The sequence below is a fragment of the Hyperolius riggenbachi genome, chromosome 3 (assembly GCF_040937935.1).
Source record: "Hyperolius riggenbachi isolate aHypRig1 chromosome 3, aHypRig1.pri, whole genome shotgun sequence".
NCBI classification, from domain to species: Eukaryota; Metazoa; Chordata; class Amphibia; order Anura; family Hyperoliidae; genus Hyperolius; species Hyperolius riggenbachi.
The window spans coordinates 96864596-96872316 of record NC_090648.1 but is presented as its reverse complement, the minus strand read 5'-3'; the positions used below and the strand labels follow the sequence as shown (position 1 = coordinate 96872316).

General features: G+C 50.4%; 1 protein-coding gene across 1 annotated transcript in view; it reads left to right on the top strand.

The window, feature by feature from the left end:
• Nucleotides 1–2070: 2070 nt before the first annotated feature.
• Nucleotides 2071–7721, top strand: part of VDAC3 (voltage dependent anion channel 3) — a 55618-nt gene continuing 49967 nt past the window's right edge. Inside the window, exon 1 of the mRNA XM_068274636.1 lies at nucleotides 2071–2174. The gene's annotated coding sequence lies outside the window, so the exon portion shown is untranslated. The remainder of the gene's footprint in view (nucleotides 2175–7721) is intronic.

The following is a 7721-nucleotide window of genomic DNA, read 5'->3' as shown; positions in this document are numbered from 1 at the left end:
AGCGTGAAATCGATATTTTTAGTTTACAGATTGTATATACAATCAAAATTGTACATGTATGGGCACCTCCAACCAATCTTAACCGTTTACTACGCACACAGTGAATTTGCCTCCAGCAGTCTCTAGTGCATGAGACCTGCATGGCAACAGTGGCCTAGTAATACGGGATTGGTGGATGTTTGTCCCATTACATATTGTCGGCAGCTGCGCGACCAATCTTTATTGTCAGTCTGTTCACCGTACTTCCTGCGTATGCTAACGGGAGCAGATTAGACGGGATTGGCACGCTCTGTCGCCCTTTTCTTTCTTCCCTCTGACGATCCAGCAACCGGTCTCGTTGTCCGTCTGCGCCCGTACTTCCTGCGTACGCTAACGGGAGCAGATCTCGACGGGATCGCGGGGCTGGATTGTCACACCTTCTACTAGACTTTAGCTCGGCTTTTTACACCATCTGCCCCCGCATACTGCAGAGCAATCTGGAAGAACTAAATGTCCATCCCACCCTTCGCCTGTGGATCACTGACTTCCTGACCAGCAGGTCTCAAGTCGTGAAGCTGGGGGATGTCATCTCTCAACCAAGGGTACGGAACACGGGGGCCCCACAAGGCTGTGTCTTATCACCGATCCTGTTCTCCCTCTACACAAACAACTGTAGATCCAGGGCAAACTCTGTCAAGGTCATCAAATTTGCGGATGACACCACCATCGTTGGCCTGGTGACCAACAGCGACGAACAGGACTACCGCCGGGAGGTCGACAGAATATGCCAGTGGTGCAGGGATAACAGACTGGTCCTTAACACAGCCAAAACTGTTGAGGTGATAGTAGATTTCAGGAGGCATGCTCCCGCCCCCCCCCCCCCCCCCCCCACCAATTTACATTGATGGCTTCGAAGCTGAGCGAGTGGCCAGCGTTCGCCTCCTGGGCACCACCATCTCAAATGACCTGACCTGGAAGGAAAACACCACCTTAACTCAGAGGAAAGCCCAGCAGAGGCTGTTCTTTCTCCGACAACTGAAGAAGTTCGGAATGGCCCAGGAATTGCTGACAAACTTCTACACTGCCACCATAGAGTCCGTCCTCTGCTCTTCGATCCTTGTATGGTACGCTGGATCGTTTATCAGGGATAGATACAAACTTCAGAGGCTCATTAGATCGGCGGAAAGGATCATTGGGAGACCACTCCCCTCACTCGACTGCCTACATCTCTCCAGGCTATGCTCCAGAGCACTGAGGATTTCCGGTGACCCCGCACTCCCTGGTCACCGCTTTTTCATCCGGCTACCGTCAGGCCGCAGCTTCCGAGCCATCTGCGCAAAAACTTTGAGGCACAGTAACTGCTTTTTCCCCTCCGCTGTCAACCTCCTGAACTCACTTGACTTGAACTAACGAACATAACTCTATGTTGAATCTGGTCACTGACACTGCTCACGTTACTGTATTCTATTGCCCATTTTGCACCCGTTTTTGTATTCACATTGCACTATGGAGTATGGACCATTCTGCACTGTTTGTCTTTTTGTACTTCCTGTGTTTACTATCAGCAAATGTAAGGTGCCAAACCCAATTCCGGGCATGACCCAGTCGTGCTTGGCGAATAAACTTATTCTGATTCTGAGAGAGACAAAGTCCTGAAAGAGGGACAAATGAGGAGGAAAGAGGGACAAATGAGGAGGAAAGAGGGACAGGGCACCCAAAGAGGGACTGTCCCTCCGAAAGAAGGACAGTTGGGGGCTATGCTTCTAATTCTTACATTATCATTGTTATAATTTTTTTCAGACAACTAAAATCCTTTATTCTGTGAATCACACTAGTACTGCATTGCTTTTTACAGCAATGCTAGACGGCTAGTGGTTACCAAGTGAACACACTGCTGTTTCTAGCCTATGCCCTATGTAATTATATAACGGTATCTGACTGACTGTGAGTACCACCATAGATAAGCCGTGGAGGCGTGGTTTCCCTCTATTTGCGATCACGTCTCTATGGTACATTTGATCTTGCGGTGGGCTGTGCAGTCCTCCGGCGCCTGGTCATCCAATGGGAAGAGAGTGTGGCTGGCTTCTAGCAGCGGGAGGGCGTGGCTGGGTGTGTAGTGTGTTGTACGAGTAGAGTTGGGGGATGTGCGCATGCGCCTGGTGCTGAGAGACGCAGAGACCTTCAGCTGGGGACAGGTGACAGGGGCCGGGGTCGTGTGCGGGGCTGTGGGGGAGGCATGCATGGTGGGGGAGGCATGCATGGGGGGGGGGGGGAGAGAATCGTGTGGGGTGTTATGTACTGTTGCTGAGGAGGAACTACATTTGCCAGCATGTCGGGCTGGAGATTTGTAGCGCAGCACACTGAGGATGCCAGTCCTGTGTAATGGGGGTATTATAGCTGTAATGGAGACTGTGTGGTGGGGGCATCATGTGAGCGTGACAGTGATCTGCAGGGGGCACACATGAGAGTAGGGATGGTGGCTGAGGGTCGTAATCTCATCCCCCTCCTCCATGAAAGTGACATGTCCCCTGATTTATCTGTTAAGGGCTGCACAGTGCACATCAATGACAACCATATGTCTTCTGCATACAGATCTGCTGCATGGGGAGAGGTCCACTGATGCACTAATAGAAGAAAAAAAAGCTGCTAGCTGCCAGAAAAACTAAACTTGTCTCAGTGACCAGCTGTAATCGTATTATCTAAATCGTGATTCGAGTGATGTGATATTGATCACATTTTTGAAAGGGGTTATGGGTTGGTTGAAGTGAACTTTCCTTATAAAATGTCCTTAAAGAGAACCCGAGGTGTGTTTAAAGAATGATATCTGCATACAGAGGCTGGATCTGCCTATACAGCCCAGCCTCTGTTGCTATCCCAAACCCCACTAAGGTCCCCCTGCACTCTGCAATCCCTCATAAATCACAGCCGTGCTGTGAGGCTGTGTTTACAGCTGTAGTGTCAGTCTCAGCTGCTTCCCCGCCTTCTGCATAGCTCTGGTCCCTGCCCCCGTCCCTTCCCTCCAATCAGCAGGGAGGGAAGGGATGCAGGCGGGGACTGGAGTTCTGCAGGAGGCGGGGAGAGCAGCAGACTGACACTATAGAGATAAACACAGCCAGCTCTGACAAGCTGTTTGTCAGCAGCGTGGCTGTGATTTATGAGGGATTGCAGAGTACAGGGGGACCTTAGCGGGGTTTGGGATAGCAACAGAGGCTGGTCTGTATAGGCAGATCCAGCCTCTGTATGCAGATAATATTTTTCAAACCCACCTCGGGTTCTCTTTAAATATAGACGTACGTACGTACGTACGTACGTACACACGCGCGCGCACACACACGCAATCCCCTTTGCAATTTAATGTAAAAATCTGTAGATAGCTAAAATTGTCCAAATTTAACAGTTCCAAGTGTACATTTTTCTGTGCTAGTCTACGTTAGGGGATCCAGCAGAAAACCTCATAGGGAATAGTTCTCCATTCACAGCATTCTCTACAGCACGAAGCATTATGATTGGCGTCGGCGTAGTTTACTACAACCTATTGCAAACCTAGTAGATCGAAAGGGTGGCGTCCACCCAATCACAATCAGAACAACCATCAGACTCTAGGCTGCACGGTGGCGTAGTGGTTAGTGCTTTCGCCCTTGCAGCGCTGGGTCCCCGGTTCGAATCCCAGCCAAGTCAACATCTGTAAGGAGTTTGTATGGTCTCCCCGTGTCTGCGTGGGTTTCCTCCGGGCATTCAGGTTTCCTCCCACATCCCAAAAACATACAGGTAAGTTAATTGGCTCCCCCCTAAATTGACCCTAGACTAAACTACATACCAGTCCAGTACAGACATAGGACTCTGGTAGGGATTAGATTGTGAGCTCCTCTGAGGGACAGTTAGTGACTAGACCAGTGATCTGTAAACTTGGCTCTCCAGCTATTAAAGAAAACCTGTACTTAAAAAAGGCTCAGTAGGGGGAAGCCTCTGGACCCTATTGAGGCTTTTTTAAGTCCTCCTGTGTCCCACGGCGGTCTCGTTGCAGCCCACGGAACGCACAGGCGACAATTCTGGCTCCAGCGGGGGCGCTGTTGTGGCTCTTCCCACGGCGATAGGCGAAAATAGCTGATCTCCGTTGGGTCTGCTCTACTGTGCAGGTGCAGGAGACTTGCGCCTGCGCAGTAGAGCGGCCCGACGGAGATCCGCTATTTTCGCCTATTTCCGAGCAGAGAGCCAAAAGGTAAATATTTACATCGCCGCCGCTCTATGAGGTTTTTCGCTGCTACCGTGGGACTGAGGAGGACGGGGGAAGCCTCAATAGGATCTGGAGGCTTCCCCCACCTGAGGTGAGTACCCCCCCAGGGGAGGTTTTTTCATTACAGATTTTCTTTAAGGAACTACAAGTCCCACAATGCATTGCAGGAGTCTGACAGTCATGATTCATAAAGGAAGATGCATTGTGGGACTTGTAGTGCCTTAACAGCCTGAGAGCTAAGTTTGCAGATCACTGGACTAGACTATATATTCTGTACAGCGCTGCAAAAGATGTTGGCGCTATATAAATACTAAAATAATAATAGGGATTTTTTTTGGCAAAAAAAACCCAAAACATAAAAGTTTGGATACTTACCTCAGTAGTGGATAGTCCAGAGGGGGTGCTAGTATGGTTGACATGAGCCAGCGAGAAAGTCCTTAGAGAAATTCCAAAAATGTGATTGGGAGAACAGCGCCCTCTCAAAATTGCTTGGTATCAGATTGGTTGTAGTAATAATACTTCCATACTATTTGGCCTATTAGAATGATACAAGTTGTAGGTGTTGCTGTGATTGAAAAACTGTTCCCTACGGATTTTTTTTTTTTTTACTGGCTTACCTCAACCATATTAGCTTCCTGGATCCTTCTGCAGTTCAATGTTCCAGCGCTGAATCCCTGTTAACCTATCCGACAAGAGCTTGTTGAATATGTCATGTGACCACACTCCTGCTGTGTGTGAGTGTATCTGGACTGGGCATGCGCAAATAACATCCTTGAATGTCCAGTAGAACAGAGTTGCTTGTGCATAGCTATTTTTCCTTCGTGCATGGTCACTTCATTCTACTGGGCTTGCCCATAATTTACTCACACATGCTCAGTACGGATGTGCACGTACACGTCCGGGAGCGCAGCCACGGAGGGGGTCCTGTGGAGGAACGGTGGGCTTAAAGATGATCTGGGAAACCTCTGGACAATCCAGAGGCTTTCGACTACTGAGGTAAGTATCCAAATTATACCCTTCTGAGGCTTCACTGATCCTCCACAACCTTTCACCTGCCAGCCGGGACCCTCTTTATCTTCGCGGCCACGAGTGGTGCAGTGCTAGTGGGTTTGTACCTGGTCACTAGCACAGAGCCAGAAAGGGATCCTGTAATTTTTTGAAAAAGCAAAAGGCTTAGGCTAGGCTGGGTGCACACTTGGCAGTGCGTGAAAGGTAGCGTTTTCTGTCATATGCGTTTGTGTGTTTTTATTGCATTCTACATGTGTTTTCTGCGCGTTTCCTGGTTTCTTCCCGCACATGTATCTTTGTGCGTTTTGTATGCATTCTTCATGCGTGTATGTGTTTTATGCAAATCACTAGGAAGTGAACAGGAAGCGTAAATGCATCAGAAAACAAATACATTGCATCACCATTGAGTTTCACTATGTGGGGTTTTTACGCGTTTTTGAAAATATGCAACAAAACCAGCGTTTTAGAAACGCGTATTAAAAAAAATGCATACACATGCGTATTTTCATGCGTCCCATTGACTAAAAGCGGATCCGAGATGAAAAACTAACTATAACAAGTAACTTGTCTATATATCTTATCTAAAGTTTAGATAGTTTACACACAATATCTAGCTGCAAACAGCTTCAATAGAATATGATTATTTCTTCCTGTGATACAATGACAGCAGCCATGTTGTTTGTAAACATTACAAACGGGCAAGCTTATCTGCATCTTCTGTGAAAAAAACCTAACCCCCCTGCTCCTCCCCTCTGCCTCTGAAATATCTCGCTAGTAACACCTCCTCCTCCTCCTGCCCAGACTGAGCTCCCATGAGCCCTTGCTACTGCCAAGGCTCTCTGAAAAACTGTGGGCAAGGCTTGTTTAGTTTATAGGGAATTGGAGTATTAAAACAAAAACAAAAAAGTATTTGGCTTGAGGAATGCCTTATAATCAATAGGAAAGAAACACAATTATTCAATGAGTAAAAGTTCATCTCGGATCCACTTTAACATTATACGTGTTAAAGTTGCGTTTTACGCTAGCGTTTCTGCTTAGTGTGTTTCCAGCCTCACACTAACCTCAGGAGGGGGAAGCCTCAGGATTCTGAGGCTTCCCCCGTCCTCCGCCAGCTCCTTCCAGCACTGGAACCCCCGAGCCAACAGCAATTATAATATTTACCTATCCGCTTAGGCTCTCTATTGTGTCTGCACTACTGCGCAGGTGCAGATGGCTCGCGCCTGTGCAGACGAGTGGACCCGATTGGCCTTTGCTATTTCCACCAGAGCCTGAGGGGAAGCTGCTAGTGCACCTGTGCAGAACCAGCACAGACTATCGAGGGAGCCTGCGCTGGATCCCCAGAACCAGCAACAAGCGGACTATCGAGGGAGCCTGCGCTGGATCCCCAGAACCAGCAACAAGCGGACTATCGAGGGAGCCTGCGCTGGATCCCCAGAACCAGCAACAAGCGGACTATCGAGGGAGCCTGCGCTGGATCCCCAGAACCAGCAACAAGCAGACTATCGAGGGAGCCTGCGCTGGATCCCCAGAACCAGCAACAAGCGGACTATCGAGGGAGCCTGCGCTGGATCCCCAGAACCAGCAACAGGCGCACTATCGAGGGAGCCTGCGCTGGATCCGCAGAACCAGCAACAGGCGCACTATCGAGGGAGCCTGCGCTGGATCCGCAGAACCAGCAACAGGCGCACTATCGAGGGAGCCTGCGCTGGATCCCCAGAACCAGCAACAGTCGCACTATCGAGGGAGCCTGCGCTGGATCCCCAGAACCAGCAACAGGCGCACTATCGAGGGAGCCTGCGCTTGATCCCCAGAACCAGCAACAGGAGCACTATCGAAGGAGCCTGCGCCGGATCCCCAGAACCAGCAACAGGCGGACTATCGAGGGAGCCTGCGCCTGATCCCCAGAACCAGCAACAGGCGGACTATCGAGGGAGCCTGCGCTGGATCCCCAGAACCAGCAACAGGCGCACTATCGAGGGAGCCTGTGCTTGATCCCCAGAACCAGCAACAGGCGCACTATCGAGGGAGCCTGCGCCGGATCCCCAGAACCAGCAACAGGCGGACTATCGAGGGAGCCTGCGCCTGATCCCCAGAACCAGCAACAGGCGGACTATCGAGGGAGCCTGCGCTGGATCCCCAGAACCAGCAACAGGCGGACTATCGAGGGAGCCTGCGCTTGATCCCCAGAACCAGCAACAGGCGGACTATCGAGGGAACCTGCGCCTGATCCCCAGAACCAGCAACAGGCGGACTATCGAGGGAACCTGCGCTGAATCCCGAGAACCAGCAACAGGCGGACTTGTCGAGGGAACCTGCGCTGAATCCCGAGAACCAGCAACAGGCGGACTGTCGAGGGAACCTGCGCTGAATCCCGAGAACCAGCAACAGGCGGACTGTCGAGGGAGGCTGCGCTGGATCCCCTCTACTGTGGGGGAAGAAGAAAGCTTCTTTAGGATCCAGAGGCTTCCCCCTCCTGAGGTAAGTACCTCCCAGGAGCACT